A 6,328-nucleotide genomic window follows, 5' to 3' on the forward strand; every position below is an offset into this window, starting at 1 on the left:
TTCCAAACCATCACAAGTTTTCATAGTATTTACTTACATCAGTTCAGTTCAGTTCAGTCACTCAGTCGTGCCCAACTCTTTGCAAGCCCATGAATCACAGCATGCCAGGCCTCCCTGTCCATCACCAACTCCTGGAATTCACTAAGACTCACATCCATAGAGTCAGTGATGCCATCCAGCCAACACCACAGTTCAAAAGCATCAATTCTTCAGTGCTCAGCTTTCTTTATGTATTTACTTACATGCTGCTGCTTCTGCTGCTAAGTCGCTTTAGTCGTGTCCGACTCTATGCGACCCCATAGACAGCAGCCCATCAGGCTCCCCCATCCCTGGGATTCTCCAGACAAGAACACTGGAGTGGGTTGCCATTTCCTTCTCCAATGCATGAAAGGGAAAAGGGAAAGTGAAAGTGAAGTCGCTCAGTTGTGTCCAACTCTTTGCGACCCCATGGACTGCAGCCTACCAGGCTCCTCCACCAATGGGATTTTCCAGGCAAGAGTACTGGAGTGGGTTGCCATTGCCTTCTCCGATTTGCTTACATACTAGTCAGTAATACTATTTTCTCTCTCCTCCCCCCGTATTTTTATGTATCATGCACATAAATGTTTGTTGTCATCAAAGCACTTATTTAGTAGGAAAGAGAATAAATATCTTGTGGTATCACCTTGACTCAAACTTCACACAGAAAAAAAAAAAAATCCCTAATACCTTCCCCACACTCTTTACCATTCATCCTGAGCCCACCCGGATGCAGGGCTTTGCCACCTCCCATCGAGCAATGATAAGCATTGACTGAAAGGGCCCATTGCCTCCACTTGGCCTCTTGTCAAATCTGTCCAACTCTTTATGACCCCATGGACCACAGTACTCCAGGCCTCCCTGTCTATCACCAACTCCCGGAGCTTAAACAAACTCATGTCCATTGAGTCAGTGATGCTATTCAACTATCTCATCTTCTGTTGTCCCCTTCTCCTCCTGCCCCCAATCCCTCCCAGCATCAGACTCTTTTCCAATGAGTCAACTCTTCTCATGAGGTGGCCAAAGTACTGGAGCTTCAGCTTCAGCATCAGTCCTTCCAATGAACACTCAAGACTGATCTCCTTTAGGATGGGCTGGTTGGATCTCCTTGCAGTCCAAGGGACTCTCAAGAGTCTTCTCCAACACCACAGTTCAAAAGCATCAATTCTTCGGCACTCAGCTTTCTTTATAGTCCAACTCTCACATCCATACATGACCACTGGAAAAACCATAGCCTTGACTAGACGGACCTTTGTCGGCAAAGTAATATCTCTGCTTTTTAATATGCTATCTAGGTTGGTCATAACTTTCCTTCCAAGGAGAAAGTGTCTTTTAATTTCATGGCTGCAGTCATCACCTGCAGTGCTTTTAGAGCTCAAAAACTAAAGTCTGCCACTGTTTCCCGATCTATTTCCCATGAAGTGATGGGACCGGATGCCATGATCTTAGTTTACTGAATGTTGAGCTTTAAGCCAACTTTTTCACTCTCCTCTTTCACTTTCATCAAGAGGCTCTTTAGTTCCTCTTCACTTTCTGCCATAAGGGTGGTATCATCTGCATATCTGAGGTTATTGATATTTCTCCCGGCAATCTTGACTCCAGCTTGTGCTTCTTCCAGCCCAGCATTTCTCATGATGTACTCTGCATAGAAGTTAAATAAGCAGGGTGACAATATACAGCCTTGATGTACTCCTTTCCCAATTTGGAACCAGTCTGTTGTTCCATGTCCAATTCTAACTGTTGCTTCCTGACTTGCATACAGATTTCTCAGAAGGCAGGTCAGGTGGTCTGGTATTCCCATCTCTTTCAGAATTTTCCACAGTTTATTGTGATCCACACAGTCAAAGTTTTTGGCATAGTCAATAAAGCAGAAATAGATGTTTTTCTGGAACTCTTGCTTTTTCCATGATCCAGCGGATGTTGGCAATTTGATCTCTGGTTCCTCTGCCTTTTCTAAAACCAGCTTGAACATCTGGAAGTTCACAGTTCACATATTGCTGAAGTCTGCTTGGAGAATTTTGAGCATTACTTTACTAGCGTGTGAGATGAGTGCAATAGTGTGATAGTGTGAGCATTCTTTGGCATTGCCTTTCTTTGGGATTGGAATAAAAACTGACCTTTTTCAGTCCTGTGGCTACTGCTGAGTTTTCCAAATTTGCTGGCATATTGAGTGCAGCACTTTCACAGCATCATCTTTTAGGATTTGAAATAGCTCAACTGGAATTCCATCACTTCCACTAGCTTTGTTCATAGTGATGCTTCTTAAGGCCCACTTGACTTCACATTCCAGGATATCTGGCTCTAGTTTAGTGATCACACCATCATGATTATCTGGGTTGTGAAGATATTTTTTGTACAGTTCTTTGTCAAAGAATATATAGAGGACTTTTTAAAAAGAAAAAGCAAGAGGGACCTTTCCTGAAAAAAAGCTAGATACATTTTAGTGCAAACAGTTGAAACTAGTTTTGTCAAATGTCTAAAAGAACAATAGGAAAGGAAACTCAAATGGCCAAAATAATTCAGAAAGTTACTAGAATTCATTCTGAATTTAGGAAACTCAAATTAAAACAAAGCAACATGTATTTAACACACCTAGAAAATGAGGGAATATAGTGAAGACAAAGACTCCCACACTGCTGATTGCAGCCCATTGGTACAATCAGTTTGAGAGAAAAGTGGTCAGATAAGTGTAAATGTAAGAAAGAAGCTTATGCAATGCAGTTGCTCCCCAGAAGAGCAAAATGCTAGAACGATTTATAGGAAGAATAAATCACCACCCTTTTGCTTTGGATGTTATGGATGTAGACAAACCATATTTCTGGAGAACCATAAGAGAAAAGAGAGATTGGCAAGGGTAACCTCTATGCTCACCTTATTAGACAACACCATGGTCATGGAGCACCTTATAGACTGCTTCAGTCCCATGGAACCAGGACCTCTTAAAAGAGAAGCCTTATCTTTTCAGTTGTGTAGAGTAAGGGGATGGCAAAATGAATAAGAATAGAAGAAAAGGAGTCTCTATAATGTAAAATTAACATGAAAATTAATGAAATTGAGAAAAAATGTCTTTGTACTCAAGAATCCTTTTCTAGATTACACTTTAGAGGTGAATAAAATATCCATTGCATAATATGCACTACTGAAGAAACAAATAAAAATGAAGTAACCTAAATATCTCTCTGGAGAAGGCAATGGCACCCCACTCCAGTACTCTTGCCTGGAAAATCCCATGGACGGAGGAGCCTAGTAGGCTGCAGACCATGGGGTCGTGAAGAGTCAGACACGACTGAGTGACTTCACTTTCCCTTTTCCCTTTCATGCATTGGAGAAGGAAATGGCAACCCACTCCAGTGTTCTTGCCTGGAGAATCCCAGGGACGGGGGAGCCTGGTGGGCCGCCGTCTATGGGGTCACACAGAGTCGGACTCGACTGAAGCGACTTAGCAGCAGCAGCAGCAAATGTCTCTCTAAAGAAGCTTCTGCAAGTAATTAGGATATGTTTTCATGTTTAAAGCAATTGAAATAAGTGAACTAGAACATGGAAGGATTGGGAAAGGTGATCAAGATCCCTGCAGAGTGCATTTTGACATAGACCTGGAGAGGTGATACACCCCTGAGATAGGAGAGTGAAAGTGTATTGCTGACCTTGCCAGGTAAAAGCAAACTCCCTCACTGCTCTCCTGTGTGTCATCAGGGCCATCGCAACTAATTAACACAAAGTTGGCAACTTATAGCAATAAGAACCTACTCTCTCATGGGTCAGGAGGATAGATGTCCAAAATCAAGTTTTCAGCAGTTCCTGCTGCCTTTTAAATTTCTTTAAAAAAATTCTTCCCTGCCTTTTCCTAGGTGCTGGGGACTCTCGGTATCCTTGGCACTCCTTCCCCTGTTGCTGTATTGCTCTAACCTCCACTCAGTCTTTTCATGCCCCTTGTCTTTATGTCTCTGTGTCTTTATGTCTCTGTGTCCTTTCCTCCTCTTATAAGGAAATCAGTCACTGGATTTACAGTCCACCTAATCCAGCATGACCTCATCATAACACATTCATTTTGAAAGATCCTATTTTCAAACAAAATCAATTTCTGATTTTGGGGGTGGACATTTTTTTTGGAGGGAGACACTATTCACCTTATCATAGTGATGTTCTCTATGCTTCAGGGGAATTTACATTCTACAGTTTCTGAGTATAGTTTTCTATCTACTCCCAATAATCTCATTTAGCTAATATATTGAATCAAATCTAACATATGACTACAATTTTTCTGTTTGCTTATCAGTTACTGAGACGGTATAATAAACCATGATTTGGATGTTTGCATTCTTTTTAATTCTGTCAGATTTTCCTTTATATAATTAATCTTTTTTAGTTTCATACAAATTTAAAATTTTCACATCATCCATTTGAATATAGAGTATTGAAAATTGAACATTTCATTATGAGTCAGTCAGTGTTAGTCACTGAGTCACATGCAACTCTTTTGACTCTGTGGACTGTACCCTGCCAAGCTCCTCTGTCCATGGAATTTTGCAGGCAAGAATGTTGGGATAGGTTGCCGTTTCCTTCTCCGATTTCTTTATGATATGCCCTTTTAATGAAAAAGACACGTGTACCCCCAGTGTTCATCACAGCACTATTTACAACAACTAGGACATTTTCGGGGGCTCCAAAATCACTGCAGATGGTGACTGCAGCCATGAAATTAAGACACTTACTGCTTGGAAGAAAAGTTATGACCAACCTAGATAGCATATTGAAAAGCAGAGACATTGCTTTGCCAACAAAGGTCCGTCTAGTCAAGGCTATGGTTTTTCCAGTGGTCATGTATGGATGTGAGAGTTGGACTGTGAAGAAAGCTGAGCGACGAAGAGTTGATGCTTTTGAACGGTGGTGTTGGAGAAGACTCTTGCGAGTCCCTTGGACTGCAAGGAGATCCAACCAATCCATTCTAAAAGAGATCAGTCCTGGGTGTTCTTTGGAAGGAATGATGCTAAAGCTGAAACTCCAGTACTTTGGCCACCTCATGAGAAGAGTTGACTCATTGGAAAAGAGTCTGATGCTGGGAGGGATTGGGGGCAGGAGGAGAAGGGGACAACAGAGGATGAGATGGCTGGATGTCATCACTGACACAATGGACATGAGTCTGGGTGAACTCCGGGAGTTGGTGATGGACAGGGAGGCCTGGCGTGCTGCGATTCATGGGGTCCCAAAGAATCAGACGCGACTGAGCGACTGAACTGAACTGAGGACATGGATGTAATCTAGATGTCTATTGACAGATGAATGGAGAAAGAAGCTATGGTACATATATACAATGGAATATTATTCAGTCATAAAAAGGAATGCATCTGACTCAGTGCTAATGAGATGGATGAACCTAGAGCCTATTATGCAGAGTGAGTCAGTCAGATAGAGAAAACCAAGTATCATATATTAATCCATATATATATGTATATATAATCTAGAAAGATGGCACTGATGAATGTATTTTCAGGGCAGCAATGAAAACGCAGATGAGGGGAACAATCTTATGGACATGGGGTGGGGGAAGGAGAGGGTGGGACAAAGGGAGATAGTAACATGGAAACATATACACTACCATGTGTAAAATAGATAACTAGTGGGAATTTGCCCTATGACTCAGGGAACTCAAACCAAGACTCTATGACAACCCAGAGCGGGGGAATGGGGTGGGAGATAGGAGGGAGTTGCAAGAAGAAGGGTGTCCCTGCTATGTGACCTATAGCAGACTCATGTTGATGTATGGCAGAAACCAACACAATATTGTAAAGCAATCATCTTCAATTAAAAATAAATAAAAAATGTTTAATGGATTTAAAAATGTCCTTTTATGAGCAAAATTTTCTCCTGAAATCTACTTTGTCTGATAATTATTGAAATACAGTAGCCTTGGCTTTTTCAGGCTATTTATGATACTACATTTTCCAACTTTTTACTTTCACACTTCCTATATTTTAATAGTAATCATATATCACCTTTGTACTCTGTTTTGGGGTTTCTGTCCAGGATTAAAATATTTTGTTTTAATAGATATGCTTACTCAACCTGCATTGAGGGAAGGGCCACATTATAAATGAGAAAGCGTTTTGCAGCTTCTGCAGACACAGAGTCCTTCCCATCGCTCTTTATCACACCAATATACAAGGATGAAGCAGAGGAGGAAGGACTGCAGGCCAGGAAGCCACACCTGCAGTCCTGAGAAGACCTTTCCAAGATGGCCACTGGTCCTTCTAAAACGACTTGCTTCTTGCCTGTGGACGACAGTGCTCCCATGGGGATTTCTGGCTTCCTG

The sequence above is a fragment of the Bubalus kerabau genome, chromosome 6 (genome assembly GCF_029407905.1).
Source record: "Bubalus kerabau isolate K-KA32 ecotype Philippines breed swamp buffalo chromosome 6, PCC_UOA_SB_1v2, whole genome shotgun sequence".
Taxonomy (NCBI): Eukaryota; Metazoa; Chordata; class Mammalia; order Artiodactyla; family Bovidae; genus Bubalus; species Bubalus kerabau.